Here is a 16,808-nt window from a genome sequence, read left to right as displayed (position 1 = left end):
GAGTTCTGGAATGCAAGATAACAGGGTGAAACCTAAGCCTGTGCAATAGATAAGCTAAATGCAGTTGTGTAGGAACTTTTGCCTGCTGTCCAAGACTCCCATTCTATTACAAGAGCTGCTTTTGACTAAAACACACAAAAGTTTTCAGCAGTCACAGAAAATCCCCAAATCTCAGTGACTTAAAACAGCTGTCCCGGGGCTTCCCTGGTGGCGCAGTGGTTGGGAGTCTGCCTGCTAGTGCGGGGGACACGGGTTCGAGCCCTGGTCTGGGAAGATCCCACATGCTGCGGAGCAACTGGGCCTGTGAGCCACAAGTACTGAGCCTGCGCGTCTGGAGCCTGTGCTCCGCAACAAGAGAGGCCACGATAATAAGAGGCCTGCACACCGTGATGAAGAGTGGCCCCTGCTTGCCGCAACTAGAGAAAGCCCTAGCACAGAAACGAAGACCCAACATAGCAATCAATCAATCAATCAATCAATCAATCTTTAAAAAAAAAAAAAAAACAGCTGTCCTTTTCTTGCTTGTGCCCCACACCAATCATGGACTGACAGGGGCGCTCTGCTCACCACAGCTGCCCCAGGACCCAGGCTGCTGCTGCCAGTCACCATGTCAGAGGCGGGAGGAGCTCCACAAGGACGTCACATGCCCTGGGAGAGAAGTGAGTCATGACCTCCATCCAGCAATCCCATCACTCCAGGTGGGTGAGACTAACTCCAAGACACAGGAAGGAGATGGGCTCTAACGGGGTCCGCCCTGCGCTGCGGGGGCTCGGAGGAGGGGGCGTCAGGGGCAGACTGGGGTCTGGGGGGGCTTCCTGGGGGGCTCAGGAGAGGCCGCCTCGCCCATGAAGAGGAGGGCATGGAAGGCTGAGCCTCAGACGTTTCTGGAGGTGGGTGGAGGTCTGAGCGCCGTGTGGGTCTCAGCCTTTGCCTCTGGGTTCCTGCTCCTTAACCGCTGATGTGGATTTTCCCCAGCAGCACGGAGGGGCGGACGGCAGGGCAGCCAGTCTGGGCGCTTTCTCCACCTAAGGACAGGCCCGCCACCACGGAGTGTGATCGCCTCATCGGGACACGGGGGCTGTTGTAGCCCCATCTGAGACCTTCCTTCTGGGAGCCGTTCCCACCAGAATCTCTCAGTCTGATCCTAGAGCTTTGTGAGCTTTGCATCGCATTAGGCAGCCATTTCTGGTTTCTAAATCGAGTGGAGAATCCCAGGACTGGCTCTCCGACACACACATCCATAGTCGGCAGCTCGCTGTTACCTTCAAACGCCTGTGGATGATTCATCTGCTTCCGAGTTCAGGAATCAGGTTAAAATTTCGAATTGCATTAGAGCCTCAAGACCTTCCAGAGCTCAGTGTAATTTATATTCGGTGAATGCACAAATCCCCAAATCTTCACACTGATACGCTCGGGTTCTAAACCTTCAAAATACGAAAGTACCGTGTAAGGAGCACATTACAGGTAGGCTCAGCGGCATTAGCCCACGGCGGGGCTGTGGGGAGCCTGGCAGGGAACCTGCAGGACCAGAGAAAGGGCAGGACGCGGGGCGGGGTGGCCGACCTCTGGCCAGATCTGTACGGGAGGCCACAGTCCCAGCGGGTCCCAGGCTCTGGCTGAGGTCAGCGGGTCTCAGAGATTCGTGTCCAGGACCAGAAGGGAGGGCCAGGCCGGAATCCCTCCCCTCTTCCCTTCAGGGTCCGCCTGCGGGGGCAGCTGGGGGCCTCCGGGGCACTGACCCAGCTTCTGTGGAGGCCATCTCCCAGCACCCACCCCTCCTTCCAGGAGCGCCCCAAGTTTCTTCCGGGAACCCACCCCGCACGCTCAGACCCGGGATCCAGGCAGAGCACCCTTGGCTCCAGCTGGGGCTGTGATTCAGGTCACGGCAAGTCAAGCCCCGCCCTGATTGCAGTGATTGGTCCAGAGCTGGTCACATGACATCAGCGTGTCCAATCAGAGTGAGCATCAGGACTTGCCCCAGGCTGACAGGAAAGGCTCTTACCACTGGCTGTGTTCTGGCTGCAATGATTGGTTCAGGAAGGTCACATCACCTTAACGTGTCCAATCAGAGTGAGTGTTAGGGTTTGTCCCAAGTCATCAGGAAAGGCTCTTACATTTTCCACTGGCTGTGTCCTGGCTGCAGTGATTGGGTCAGGGACGGTCACATGACCTCATTCAATCCAATCAGAGTGAGCGCCAGGCCTCGCCTGGGGCTGACGGGAAAGCCTCGGCTCTGAGAGGAGGTGAGCAGGACCTCCGTTGCCATCTCGTCACCGTGGAGGGGCCTGAAGGTGCCCGAAGGCAGAGATTGGAGCCTGATAACAAAGCCAGGCTGAACGAAGGCAAAGGGATGAGAGGGAAGAAAGGACTGCGTTCTGATGACGTCACTGGGGCCCTGGATCCAACCGCGCCTGAAGCTGGCCCTGCGCTGCGGAGACCTCAGGTCAGGAGTGCACCAGCCCCACCCCTGTTTTCTTGAGCAGATGTGAGGTGGGTCTGTCACTTCGCAGTGAGGAGGCCTCGTTAGTGCAGAGGGCACGGAGCAGATTCTAGGATCGGGATTGTGCGGATTCCCGCCGTGCGGTCCGAGCCTGGACCCTCCGGCCTCGGCCTCCTCGTCTGTAAAAGGAGGATGGAGGGTTAATGTTGTGGTGAGTAGCCCAGAAACAACTGACGTGAGTAGGGCGCATGCAGGAGTGTATGAAACTTAACCCCCAGAGCAGCAGGCGTGGGAACGTGGAGGAGGGCACCCAGGCCGCGGAGGGCGGTGCACAGCGAGATCGTACAGCAGAAGCTTGCACACCAGGTGGATGCGGACAGGATACGGAGGCGACTCACGTGGCAACACAAATAAGCACCAACACATGCAAGTGACATGCACATGCACAGGATGCTGCCACATCCAGGTAGCCCAGGTGCACAAGTGTAGCACAGGTCACATATACAAGGGTGACATCTGGATAGCAGTATGTGGGAAGCAGATGACACAGTCGCTGGGAACACACGTAAGAAGCACGTAGAGCACAAGAAAACAGCACGTGTGTGACACGCACAGCATCGCAGATGTAAGACAAACGTAGGTAACATACACCGCTAGCCCATATGTCACACCCTCAGGCAATTCACATGGGAACCAGATAGGTAAGTCTCAGGCAGCTCCTGCAGGTAAGAGAAGCAGCCCCAGCTGCACACCCATGGATGAGCCACGTGGGTCGCACACCTGTAACACGTGCACAAGCTGACTCAGGCCCACACTTGGTCATAAGATGTGGTAAGAACTAGATATGGGCCCAATACTTCCCGCTAGCCTGAGACTCAGATCTGCTGGGAGCCAAAACATGTTTGGAAACCAGAGGAGGGGTTGAGAAGGGCTGGCAGCTGTAGTTCTTGGGCATCTGAGAAAGACTGGGGCACTACAGTGGTGGTCTGAGTACTTGTTTGTACAGCATATCACGATTCTAAATCATTAGCCTTCAGTCTTCCCCAGAGAAGACCATCAAGATGTTTAAATAGAATAACCCTCGTGTGTATTTCTTTCCCAGCATCACAGATGCAGTAAATACTTTGCAAAGAAGCCTTTATCTCTTAGATAACAAAGAACTTGTGTGGACCCTTGGCTTACTCCACAGATCTTCCCTGGTTCTGTCCTGCTGCCTAGGCTTTCCCAAGAGCCTCTCTCGTTATCGGAAGTGGGGCTTCTTTGGGATGTCGTGACTGCTGACAGGCTCCCAGGTCGTCGGAGGCCCTGAGCATCTCCAGGAATCGGGATGTGCCGGTGTTCGATGGGGGAACACTCAGTTTACTGCATCCACGCTGACAGCTCAGAGAAAAGACGAGGCCAGGGACCCTCACGAGGAGGTTGTAAACGAAGCGATGCTGCACTTGGACTTTCTCTCCTGGGAGCACTTGTATTCTTCACCTTTAAAGGGACGCGGGAACGCTCTCCCTGCTGTGGGTCGGCATTCACGAAGCTGTGGATAACTCGCCAAGTGGGGCCGATGGAGGAAGCCAGTCCTGGGAGGTGGTGTCTTCTGCCGGGTCCTGAGGGGAACTCCCACCCAGGGTGGGGTGAGGAGGCAGGTTCACAGATGTCACTTTGAGTCCGCTTTGAGCCAAGCTCCTCCCCCCTTCCTTCATGCAGCCCGCACAGGGCAGCAGGAAAGAAGAGGAAATTCTTAAGATCAGGATGAAACTCCGTTACATTTCTAAGTGTCTCCAAGTTTTCTGGTGCTTGGCACGGGCTACAGACCGGGACCCAGAGAGCCTTGACCCGTCCCTGGCAGAGACTGTGACCCATGAGCACAGCACAGCCTTGGACCCAGCTTCCTTGGGAGGTGACGTACCTTCTGCATCACGGAGGTGGCTTTCAGCTCAGCCACGAGAGGACTGGGACCCCTCACCCTCTGCACCCAGACTCCAGATGCCCCCAGTGCCGCCCACCATGGGACAGGCTTGGGAACCGGACCATCTCATTATGACTGTTGTTCACACTCATGCTCCGTCCAGCTCCCGGTATGTCACCGGTCCCCAGTGCTCCTGGAAGAGCCTAGAAAACTAAGAAAAGAGTCTCTGCATGGATTAAAAATGAATTGGGGCTTTGAAAGACATCAAAGTCAATTCCAGTTTTAAGAACAGAACACATGTCATGATACCTCATCGCAATCACCTTGCCTTATCAACACCCAGTCCCTCTCAGCGTGCCATCAAAGTCAATTCCAGTTTTAAGAACAGAACACATGTCATGAAACCTCATCGCTATCACCTTGCCTTATCAACACCCAGTCCCTCTCAGCGTCCTCTCCATCCTCTCATTGCTTAGGTATGATCTCAGCACAGTGACACCTGCCTCAGTTTTAATTAAAAGCTAATAATGTCGAAATGTATTTAGAAGGGAAAAAGGACACAGATCCCCTTTGAAGATAGTCATGTGCCTGTTACAGCCCATTTACCACTCTTCACAGTGTGGTTAAATCACCCCATGTGCCTAGCGCTGACCTTGCTGGAGCTTTGCAGCTGCAGGTGCTGAGCGCGTCCAGTGATGTGCACTCTCTCTTGATCAAGTGATCGAGAATGTGGACCATCTAGTGTATAAGGCGTTGAACTATAATGCTACACACCTGAAGCTTGTATAGAATAATAAAAGAATATGGGCCATCTACAGCTTCGAGCGGGTCAAAGGGTGTCTCTAATCCCCACTGCCACAGCTCTGAGGGCTTGGACTGCTCCCCCCAGCCTGAGCACCGGCTCTCCCTCAGCCCTCGAATCTCTCACACTTTCCCTGTGAAGTTGTCCCTGAGTTACCAGACCATTCGATTCATCCCTCCCTCCCTCCTTTCCTCCCTCCGTCCCTTCCTTCTTTCCTTCCAAATGTATTTTCTGAGGGGCCAGGTTCTGTCCTCGGTATTGAAGCTACAGATCATAGCAAACCAGATTCATCACATGCCTTCAAGTTCACAGTCTAGAGAGGGATACAGAAAAAGAATAAATACTCTAAAGACATAGAATTGCAAACTTCAATGGATATTGGGAGAGACAATTACAGGGACCCTTGGGAACATAAAACAGGGACATTCAGGGAGCTGGCATCTGAAGGAGGTGTGATCAAAGTAGATGGCATTCCAGGCAGAGGGAACAGCAGGTGCAAAGCCCTGAGGTGGGAGGATGAGAAGCCCCTTAGACACAAGCATCACTGTCATAACAAGAGCTGACACTGACACAGGCCTCGCTGTGCCCAAACACGGTTCTGTTTTAAATACACCTCCTCATTTCATCCTGAGTTCATCCTTATGCGTAAAGACATCTTACTGAGCACAGTACCATCAATATTCCTGTACTTTGGGTGAGGATATTGAAGCACATGTGGATAAGTAACTTGCCTAAGGTTACACAGCTCACGAGCGGGAGGACCAGGATTTGCGCTAGGCCGTCTGGATCCCTGTACTGAGCTTCTTTAAGATCTTTCAGTGTAGCTTGAGCTCCAAGAGGAGATGGAGCATGGTGTGCCCAGAGACTGGGGCTGAGCAGGGCCAGAGCCAAGGCATGAGGGGCTGCAGGCCATTTGTGTTTGTCAGGACCCTTTGTGTTGTGAGCAATGAGAGCAAACCACCACCAAACCAACTTAAGAGAAAAGAGGTATTGTGGTGCACCTAGCTGGAAACTAGGATTGGTTTCAGGCCTGGCTTGATCCAGGGGCTCAAGTGACATTACCAGGGTTCATTCTCTCCTCACTTTCTCTGTGCTGGCTTTATTCTCAGAGCACCTTTGTTCAACAGCTCGACCTTAACATCCCCCTGTCCCCCCAGTTCATGACACAGAAGTCTCAAGAAAAGCCAACCACCACCTCCCAGCCATTCAGCCATAATTTCAGGGCTTCCCTATTTGAGCCAGAGAGTCTTGCTTGAGTCACATGCCCATCCCTGAACCAATCACTGTGGCTCAAGCCAGGATGAATAACCCACCCTCAGGACACCAGGAGCAAAGCCACATCTGGGCCACAGGAGAGGCTACGAAACAGGGAAATAGAGGCTGAATGTCCAACGCATGAATGTCACTCTTCAGGCCCATCTAGGATGTTGGCCAGGGAGGAGGGCTTGGTCAAAGAAGAGGGTGCGTACTCTGGGATCTCTGGCCAGCAGAGACCATGGCTATGAGGAGAAAGGACAGAGGATGGCTTAGAGGACGCAGCAGCTCCAGGGGAGCTTGAGAATGCCCCCGAGCTCTGTTCACTCCCCACTCCACCCTGCGCCCAGGCTTGGGTGGGACAGAAACCTCCAGAGCCCAAGAGGGCTGGAGGGGCTCTAGCCAATTGTTCCCAAAATAGCCGCCCATTGAAATACCGGAGAGGCTTTAGAAAGACTGGATCCTGACTGCCACCTTCAGAGATCCTGGTGTAACTGGTCTGAGGCACAGTTTGGAAATCAGGATTTTTAGATCTCCCCAGGTGATTCTTATTTGTGGCAGATACTGTGATCCACGGACTGAGTCAGTCCCTGAGTGAACCAGTGGTGCCTCCATTGCCCAAATACAACCTAGGGCCCACTCTATTTTAATTCGTCTCAATTTAATCTATCTTGTAAGAAAACTGTCAATTCCATTACTCACCTTAACTTTCTATCGATTTTTTCCCCATCCTCCCTGGGGCTTCTTCAGAGTAACTGGGGAGAAATCAATATCTGATCCAGACAGTCCCTTTTTCCCTTTGCTCTGCTGATTTGCTCAAAAATTTTTTGGTGGTAATGAGCCTGCGGTTGCAGCCAGATGCGTCCTCACCTTTCTGAGGCTGGCCAGAGAGGAAATGACTGAGAGAGGGAATCACAGACTCAACCTCCACGGCAGCCCTGCAGTGGGGCTTAGAGGAGAGGGCTCCAAGTACGTCGTACACAGCTGTTCAGAGCTACCTCTGTCATCCAGCCACCCACAGGGACCAGTTCATGACGGACGTCTCTGCAGATGTCTATGAGGAGGGATCCAGGATCCAGGGGCATCCAGACCCGCACCTCCCAGGAGAGGAGGGAGGGAGGCACATCCTGAACCGAGCAGGTCCAATCTTGCTGTGACCACATTTACTCAGAATTGACTAAGATCGGATGCTGTGCCATCAGTCATTTTGGACGAAGAAATAGAGATTAGGCTGGTTTCAAAAATATGTTTCATTTTTCCATCGTTCAAAATTTGAACCAGCTGCAGATTTGGGTGGATGGGGGATGGTTCTCGGAGATGTGCTGCTGCTACGTGATGAGTCAGAGGACCGGATTGCTCTCCTCGAGCAGGTTTATGTGTGGCTGGAGAGGCAAAGCCAGGGTGTGCGTCACTGAGGGGCCAGGTGCATTAGCACTGTGCCTGAGGCAGACGTACCCAGTGAGTGCTCAGCCGCGACCTGGCACAGCATGCACACAGTAGGCTCTCAGCAATGACCTAGCAATGTGAATGTACACAGTAAGCAGTCGGCAATGGCCTGGCACTGTGAGTATATACAGTAGGTGCTCGATAATGACCTGACATCGTGGATGTACGCGGTAGGAACTCAGCAATGGTTTGGTGGGTCATCTCCATGCCCAGCTGATCACCAGATGCAGAGAGGTGCCTGAAACCCACTGCTGGTGACATGACCCGCAGGTAAGTTAGAGGTTCTAGAGGTACAACACCTGCAGGGGCGGAGGTCACCTGATGAGGTGTCAGCCAGGTAAGTGGCAGCCCGGCCCTCAGGGGCACTTTAAACATCATGCGCTCTATGGCAGGTGACTGACAATGACGGCTCGCGCTCACTGGACGCCTACCTACCGGTGTGGCGCCTCTTCCTAGGCTGTGGACCACACCCCTCTCAAGCCTGTGAGCAGCGGCTGCGCTCGCCCACACTCTGCAGGTGGACATCAGACCCAGGAAGAGGTGCAGTGACCCGGCCTGGGTCCCACAGCTAGAAAGTGACTGAGCTGGCTTGAGGCAGCAGGCAGGCTACAAACCCCCTCAGCCCACAGGGTGGGTGCCGCTGTCATGGGCCCAGGACTGTGCATTGACCCAGGCATGCCCATGGTGCCTCTGATTCCTGACCCAACCACGGGGAATCCCAGTGACCTGTGGGGGTGAGAGACTAACATCTGGGTGCTGGGAGGAGGGGTACCTGGGCTGCAGGCAGCTGCCTTGCTGCCACACGGGAGCGTGAGGCTGGAGCCTCCCAGAGGAGAGCAGAGCCCAGAGGTGGGGAGGCAGAACCAGCTGAGCCCCTGGATCCAGCTGCACCTGCAGCCTGTGGGGAGCCTGTGCTCCCACATTGTCCCTCGATCCGACCTGAGTTGGGTTCTTGGTCTGGTGACCTTCTGCCCTGCATGACGCAGAGCCCCCTGCAGATCTGACCTCACTCTCCCTCAGCCATTCTCCTGTCACTCCCTGCCCCAGGCTCACAGGCTCTTCCTGCAACACCGTGCCTGCCCCATGCTGCCCCTCACCTGCAATGCCCTCTGGACCCAAAGAGATAGTCATTTCTTAAGGTCACATAGCTCATACATGGCAGAGCCAGGATTTGAACTTGAATCCGCCTGACAGCAGGACCCATGTTCTTGACCACCTTGCAGGGTGGTGGGCCTCTGAGGAAAGGGTGCTGAGGACTGTGGGCCCCCAGCGCAAGGTCGCGGTCACAGTCCCCGCGGCCCCGCCCTCCTGTCCAGGCCCCGCCCCATCCAGGCCCCACCCCCTGTCCAGGCCCCGCCCTCCCGTCCAGGCCCCGCCCCTTCCCCAGCAGTGTTTTCAGCGAGTCTCTGCAGGAACCCAGGGAGGACGGGCGGGGCTGGGGGGAGAGTGACCCTGTGAGTCCAGGCAGACCCGCGGTCGGGAAGGGCGCTGAGCGTCCTCACGTGTGAGTGACGCAATCAGGGCTCCTGGGCCGCAGCCCCTGATTTCTAACCAACCTTCGGAAGACAGAGGGGAAACCACTCTGGAAACCCAGCAAATGGCTCAGAAAACCTACTTCGAGGACTAAGAACAGCATGAAACTATTAACTCGTCCTCTGGACCCTTCCTGGGCCTCTGATATCACAACGATGCCCCAGCTTCCTGCTGTGGAAGGAGGGTTGCAGGGGAGGGGAGGCGACGTGTTTCCTCTAGGACCCACATCACTGCAGAGGCCCTGCTCCCCGCCGGGCCCATCACATGAAAATCCTCTCTGCTGATCGCTCTTCTCCAGCAGCTGCTCTTGTGGGCAGAGCTGGGCAGGAGCTGCCCAGGGTGGGGCAGGTGAGAACACCCAGGCCGAGACCCATGAGGCAGATGAGTTCTAGGCCCCAGGGGTGGTCAGGGAGCTGCAGCCTGGCATCCCCTGAGACGTGGGAAATGCAGAATCCCAGGCCCCAGCCCCAGCCCAGGAATCAGCATCTGCTGGTAAGCAGCCCCAGGGGACTTGTGAGCATGTTGTTCTCTGAGGAGCCGGAGGGCAGCTGCTCTGTGCAGTCAGTGCAACACAGGGGGCAGAAATGCATCCATTGTGGCTGCATCGGGTGGGGCAAGTCCACTGTGAGTGACTGCAGACCTCAGTCCACAGGAGCTCACATGAGACAAGCTACTCTCTCGCACAAAACCCAAGTGTGGAGAAGTGTGGTCCAGGGCTGGCGTCATCATTCACAGTCATAAGGGAAGATGGCTCCTCTCTCTTGCTTCTAGGAACTCCTCGATATCTGATTCTTCCTCATATTCCAAAATGGCTGCTTGAGCTCCAGCCCCCACATCTACATTCCAGCTGCCTGAGACAGGCAAGCCACTGTCCTTATCTGACTCTACTCTCCTGAACCTCTCCAGCTCCTCCAAGCTTGGGGACCAGATTCACACAAAGCCACGGCAGCTGTGAAGAGACCCATGTCCTGGGATGAGCACTGGGAAAGTCAGAGTAATTTTTCACTGCCTGGACACGGTGTTCGGAACCAGCATTAAAACTCCAAGGTAGCGCATGTGTTATAAGTGGATCTGCCCTGCAGAGACAGGGTCACCCCAAGGCCCCAAGGGCAGGGTGGCCCAGTTAGCCCAGGCGTGGGCATTCTTTGTGCCCTATGCTCTCCACTGCCACATGGAAACAGCCTGCACAGTGGCCATTTAGAGTGGAGACCATGTAAATGGTAGACCCAAGGATGGAAGAAATTGGCTTCAATTAGTGAAGGAAAAAAATCTCTTAAAACCCAGGAGATCTGTCAAACCAAGAATAGAACAGAGGGACAGGGCCATTTGCAAACTAACTGACAAATGCAGCTTGTTCAGCTAATAAAAGCAGAAGAGTCTCCAGAAGACCCAACCACATGAGCAGGCAACAGGGCACACAGGGGCCACTTATCTTGAAAGACTCCATTAGGCCCATTCTTTCTTGACTAAATCTCCTCGAAGGATATCTGTCCAGTGAGGGAGAGAAGAGATACACATTGGCCTCCGGGGAGAATGGAGGGCGGCAGGTGGTGCCCCTCCCCCACTCCACGCCCTCCCCCAGCCTCCTGAGCAGGAGTGGGCTTCCTCCCAAAGCCCTGCCCTCCAGCCTCAGTGATGTTGCTGCTATGGTCACTCCAACTCATGTCTCATTTTTAGTCTCATCTTCATTCTTTCTGAAACATTTTAGATGACGGACCGGTTCCTTCATTGTGAAAAGTTGTCACTGATTGTTTTAGCAGCAGTTGTCAACTGATTGCTTTACTGCACTTCTCAGTTTTCTCCCTGCCTGGTTCTTTATCTGCCTCCACCGTTGTCTCTCCTCCTTGTGACCCCTACATGCAGACATTCCCCAAGGCTGTTTTTAGCCACCTTCTCTTCGTAAACTCACCCTTGGGATTCCGTGGTCCAAGCACTATGTGAGTAACTTCCATCTCTGCGTCTCTACCCAACTCCTTCCCAGACTCCATGGAAAGTCTCTTACGCTACAAGATCTTCTAAGCTAAGAAGGAATCACGACGCAGGATCTTACAAACCAAGCAGACCGTCAGATCCATTACACGGCCCCTCGCTCAGTCAATAGAGTCCACATCTGTGCGAGCTGGAGAAGTGAATAGGGCTGCTGGTGCTGGGTGATGGGGGATAAATTCCCCCGATTGTCAGCTGATGGCTGTGATCCCTCATCAAAGAAATAAGCGGCTCAGAACTGCTCCTGGAGGATAAAGGCATTTTTAGCAGAGTGGAGGCCGTGTATCACAGCCAAGGAGATTTACTTACAGTATAAGGCTGACCTCCTCATTCTCGTGGCCCATCTAGTGGCCCATTTAACCTGAATTAAATTGTTTCCGAGATGAGGGCAAACACCGCATTGCCCTGCTGCCCTCCCTGCTTAGTGATGGCCTCTGAGGACAGCCCAGAGGCTCGAACCGCAGGAGGAGAGGCCGGAGCGGAATCTCGGAGCACTCAGCTTCCCGTCTCTGAGGAGGCCAAGACGTCATCAGGATAAACTGATACCAACAGGGACGGTGCAGTGTGAAGAAATCTTCCAGGAGCTGTTACTCCAGAGATTGCCAGATGTCAGCATGAGCACCGCCCAGAGGGCTTGTTAAACCCCAGATCGCGGGGCCCCATGGCCAGAGCTTCTGCTCGCGCAGGTCTGGAGGACCTGTCTCTAATGTCCATGAAGATAATCAACAAACAATCTATAATAAGAATAGAAAAGGGTTTTACCTGAGCCAAACTGAGGACCCTAGCCCAGAAAAACAGCTGCTCAGACGATTCTGAGGAACTGCTCCCGAGAAGCGTGTTTTTCAGCTCAGTTTTATGTCTTGTCAGAAAACAAGAGCATCAAACAAGTCAAAGATACATTCCTTCAAGGTTTCAAAAAAGACAGACCAGCACATACACAGCGAGTCAGTGTGGCCTTGGCACCTGGGAAGGGAGTCTTATCATTGAAGAAGGACCAGCCCTGTCATCCCAGGAAGGAAGCCATTTATTTTTAACATGGACATTCTTCACTTCTGGTCCGCGTGCCCTTTTCTTTAATATTGAAAGCAGATGTACAATGTGTGTTTGATTGGCCATAAACGAGCTGGTTTTGTTAGCATAAAATTCAAGTTAACTCACGCATGAGGCGGAATGACTTCCCCACGCCTCGGTATGTGAACATTTCTTTTTCACTAACAAGTTCCCAGGTGATGCTTATGTGGCTGGTCCAGGGGCCCCACTCTGAGAACCAAGGGATTTGACGCGAGAGGAGCCGCATCCCGAGATGGCGCCGGACCCAGCGCTGGGATCTCCTCGTAGAGCTCAGATCCAAAGGGCAGGTCCCGCAGGGCTCTCGCTGGCCTGAGGCGCTCGTGGAGCGCGAATCCCAGCGTTCCTGGGAGACGGGGCCCCGGTTAACCTGCGGTCAGAGATGCGCTGGCCAGCGTCCCTCTCCCACCCTGTGCCTTCCGCTGGCCGACACCCGGGGTCTTACCTGTCTGAAGCACGTGCCCCAAGCTGCCATTAGCTTTATTTAGAGTCACGTGACTCATTCCCCACATGTCGGTGAGGCTACTTCCTGCGCACTCAGTTGACAGATTGGTCTGGCAAACTGGATTATTTTCAGATATCCCTCATCCTCCCGCGCACACGCTCCGCAGCCCTCCCCCTCCCTCCAGGACCCGCGACACTGTCTCACACGTCACACATGTGACTCCTCTTCCGGCTTCTCCAGCCCCTTCACTGGACCGGGAGCTCCGTGAGGGCAGCCATCGTCACTGGTTTCCTTTACAGCTGTCACCACAGCTGGATTAGTGCCTGGCACAGAGGCGCTCAGTGACCACCTGGCGAACGAACGGATTTCTCCAGATTCTAAAGCCACGTCTGGACCTCGTTCCCGAGTCAGAGATGTGCTTTCAGGAAAAGGTCACGCGAGTCCTCGGCAAAACCCAAGTGGACGGGTCCTGGCAGAACCTTCTTGGTCTCAGTGCTGTGGCCCGCATGCCCTCCGAATGGTGGTGGACGTGAGTTTTAGGTACAGTGACCACCACAGGCACATACCCGGCACATAGCAAACGTGTGCAGATGTGCTCAGGAAACCATGGAAACGCGCCAACAAGGACCCAGCCCAACGACGGGGGAACATCTGGGCTAATAGCACCCACGGCACGTGTGTCTGAGCCCCAACAGAAAGAGGGTGGAACCAAGCACGGTGCGTGTATCATACTCGGCCTCACTATAAGCCCGTGACACGGTTTACAGATGAGGAAACTGAGGCTCAGGGAGGCTGGTCACGGGCTCAAGGCCCCACTTTAGCCACAAGTGCCTGTAAACCCGAGGGCTGTTCCCACATGTCAGCTCTCAGGGAAGCTGCAGCCCGAGTGTTTTCATGAAGTTAATACTGTTAAAATAAAACACCCGAATCTGGGAAAGAACATATCATGAATTATTCAGCTTCAGTCTTTAGATCCTAGAAAACCCATATTTGAAAGGAGCAGCCGCTGAGAGATAGGTATCAAATGTGCAACTTTTAAAGTGATGGTTTATTTAAACCGAAATGAAGCAATGAATGATAAGATTTTGGGAAGATTCCTCTAGTCGAAGCCCTCTGAGGACTCTTGTTAACACGGCCAGAGCTGTCAGGTGCCTCGTCAGAGGCAGAAGGAGCGGGGTCCCTGCAGGGGAGGAGGCCTGGGCAGGCGGGGGACGCCGTCCGGATGCAAGAGACTCCCCGATGCCGGGCCTGCTGTCCCAAGGCTGGGCCTGTGGGTGTGCTGCAGGCTCCGTGTGTGACCCACAAGCATCCTTTCTCTCTCAGGGTGCAGCCCTTGAAAGTCTTGAGAAGCTGAAAAAAGCCCAGATGGGCTAAGGCCACTTGTCACCTTACTCCCCAGGGTTTGGAATTCATTCCAGGATAATTATCAGTTTTACTGCAGACATGTTCACTGTTTTTCCTTTTAGATCCAAAAAGATATGATGTAACTAAAGTAAATTTAATTGTGCCAGCGCCTTGGAAATTTGAAAACTGCCGGCATTTGAAATGTTTTTAGTTTAAGTTCTGTAAAACGGAAAGGACCCTCATGACAAACTTTCAGCACGGGTGGCCAGTGTCCTGGGAAGTCACGCTCTGTCACCACCCCTCCCCCAACTCCAGCCCCAGGACAAGGCTCCCCCGTGTGCTCTGTCCCCCGGCTCCAGGGCAGGTTTGCCCACATGCCCCCTCTTGTTCTGGAAGGAAAGGCCTCATCCCGGGTGTGACGCCCACTTACTTGTCGTGCCCACCAGCATCGATGCTCTGAATGTCCACGGTGGCCCCCAAATTCCCTGTGAGGGACCAGCTCCCCCTCAACTTTCTGGCACCGTGGTTTGGGGTTACTGACTGTCCCTCAGAGCCGGAGTGGACCCTGTGACTCAGGTCCAGGTTAGCTGGTGACTTCCGTCCACTGTGACCGGTTCAGGGATGGGCACGCGGCCCAGCCTGAGTCACCAGGCAAAGGGAATCTATATACGTATATTCATCCAGGGCAAGTGTGGCATCCAGTTTGCGGGCCGGTGCCCTACTGGCTTCAGAGTTGGCGTCAATCACCAGCCTCCCCTGGCGGCACCTGCTGGAGACCCGGCCAAAGCCCAGCGAGCCGTGTGTGCTGAGCAGCGCCACAGCCGCTGCGGAGGCCGGGGTCCCCGGGCCACCAGTGTGACCGCACGCCGGCCGTGGGGACCTTTGCTCACTGAGACGTGGGTGAGGACTTGGCTGCCCATGGGAAAGTTTCCCGAGGCCGCTGTGGGCTCCGTGCAGGAGCGGTGAGGAAGAGGGACGGGGGTCCCAGCCGCCATCCCTTCCAGCCCTGCAGCCTGTCAGACGCAGAGCCCCCGGGGCAGCACTCACTGACAGGCGTTCAAGCTCTTTGGTTGCACGTCTTCACGTTCAGCTGGAATCACGTCTCGCTTTTTCATGTGCACTTGTAAGATTTTCCCATCATGTCTCAAAGTAAAGTCTTTAAGAAAGAAAGAAACAAAGAATGGCCAACAGAAACATGAAAAGATACTCAATAGCACTCATTATTAGAGAAATGCAAATCAAAACTACAGTGAGGTATCACCTCACACCAGTCAGAATGGCCATCATCAAAAAGTCTACAAATAACAAATGCTGCAGAGGGTGTGGAGAAAAGGGAGCTCTCCTGCACTGTTGGTGGGAATGTAAGTTGGTGCAGCCACTATGGAGAACAGTATGGAGGTTCCTTAAAAAACTAAAAATAGAACTACCATATGACCCAGCAATCCCTCTACTGGGCATATACCCTGAGAAAACCATAATTCAAAAAGATACGTGCACCCCTATGTTCATAGTAGCACTATTCACAATAGCCAAGACATGGAAGCAACCTAAGTGTCCGTCGACAGAGGAATGGATAAAGAAGATGTGGTACATATAGACAATGGAATATTCCTCAGCCACAAAAAGAATGAAATAATGCCATTTGCAGCAACATGGATGGGCCTAGAGATTGTTATACTAAGTGAAGTAAGTCAGACAGAGAAAGACAAATATCATATGATATCGTTTATATGTGGATTCTAAAAAAATGATACAAATGAACTTATTTACAAAACAGAAATAGACTCAGACATAGAAAACAAACTTATGGTTACCAAAGGGGAAAGGAGGGGAGGGATAAATTCGGAGGTTGGGATTAACAGACACACACTATCATATATAAAATAAACAACAAGGACCTACTGTATAACACAGGGAGCTATACTCAGTATCTTGTAATAACGTATAATGGAACAGAATCTGAAAAAGAATATATATATATGTGTATATATATGTGTGTGTGTGTGTGTGTGTGTGTATAACTGAATCACTTTGTTGTGCACCTGAAACTAACACAACTTTTAAATCAACTATAGTTCAATAAAAAAATAGATTAAAAAAATAGAAAATGATTTTGCCTAGTGCGGTACCCATTTCTCCTTTCTCGCCCATTCCAAGGCTCTGGATTCTCACAGCAGAGAGTTCTTCATCTTATACCCAACCGTCCCTCCTTGCTGGGAACCTGCTGGGAGGCTCCCCTTGGGGGCCGGGGGCTGGGAGACTCCCCTTGGGGGGCTGGGGGCTGGGAGGCTCCCCTTGGGGTCTAGGGGCTGGGAGACTCCCTTTGGGGTCTGGGGGCTGGGGGACTCCCCTTGGGGGTCTGGGGGCTGGGAGACTCCCCTTGGGGGTCTGGGGGCTGGGAGACTCCCCTTGGGGGGCTGGGGGCTGGGAGACTCCCCTTGGGGGGCTGGGGGCTGGGAGACTCCCCTTGGGGGCCGGGGGCTTGGAGACTCCCCTTGGGGGGCTGGGGGCTGGGAGACTCCCCTTGGGGGGCTGGGGGCTGGGAGACTCCCCTTGGGGGGCTGGGGGCTGGGAGACTCCCCTTGGG

The 16,808-nt window shown here is 53.8% G+C and overlaps 1 long non-coding RNA gene across 1 annotated transcript; it reads left to right on the top strand.

Moving 5' to 3' along the window:
• Nucleotides 1–510: 510 nt before the first annotated feature.
• LOC309639747 lies at nt 511–4,247 on the top strand. Its single transcript, XR_014251832.1, has 3 exons — nt 511–1,310; nt 2,144–2,651; nt 3,543–4,247. It is a non-coding gene; the product is annotated as an uncharacterized lncRNA (long non-coding RNA).
• The last annotated feature ends 12,561 nt before the right edge of the window (nt 4,248–16,808 follow it).

Source organism: Balaenoptera physalus, assembly GCF_965194825.1.
Source record: "Balaenoptera physalus genome assembly, chromosome: 12".
Taxonomy (NCBI): domain Eukaryota; kingdom Metazoa; phylum Chordata; class Mammalia; order Artiodactyla; family Balaenopteridae; genus Balaenoptera; species Balaenoptera physalus.
This window is presented reverse-complemented; position numbering and strand designations above follow the sequence as displayed.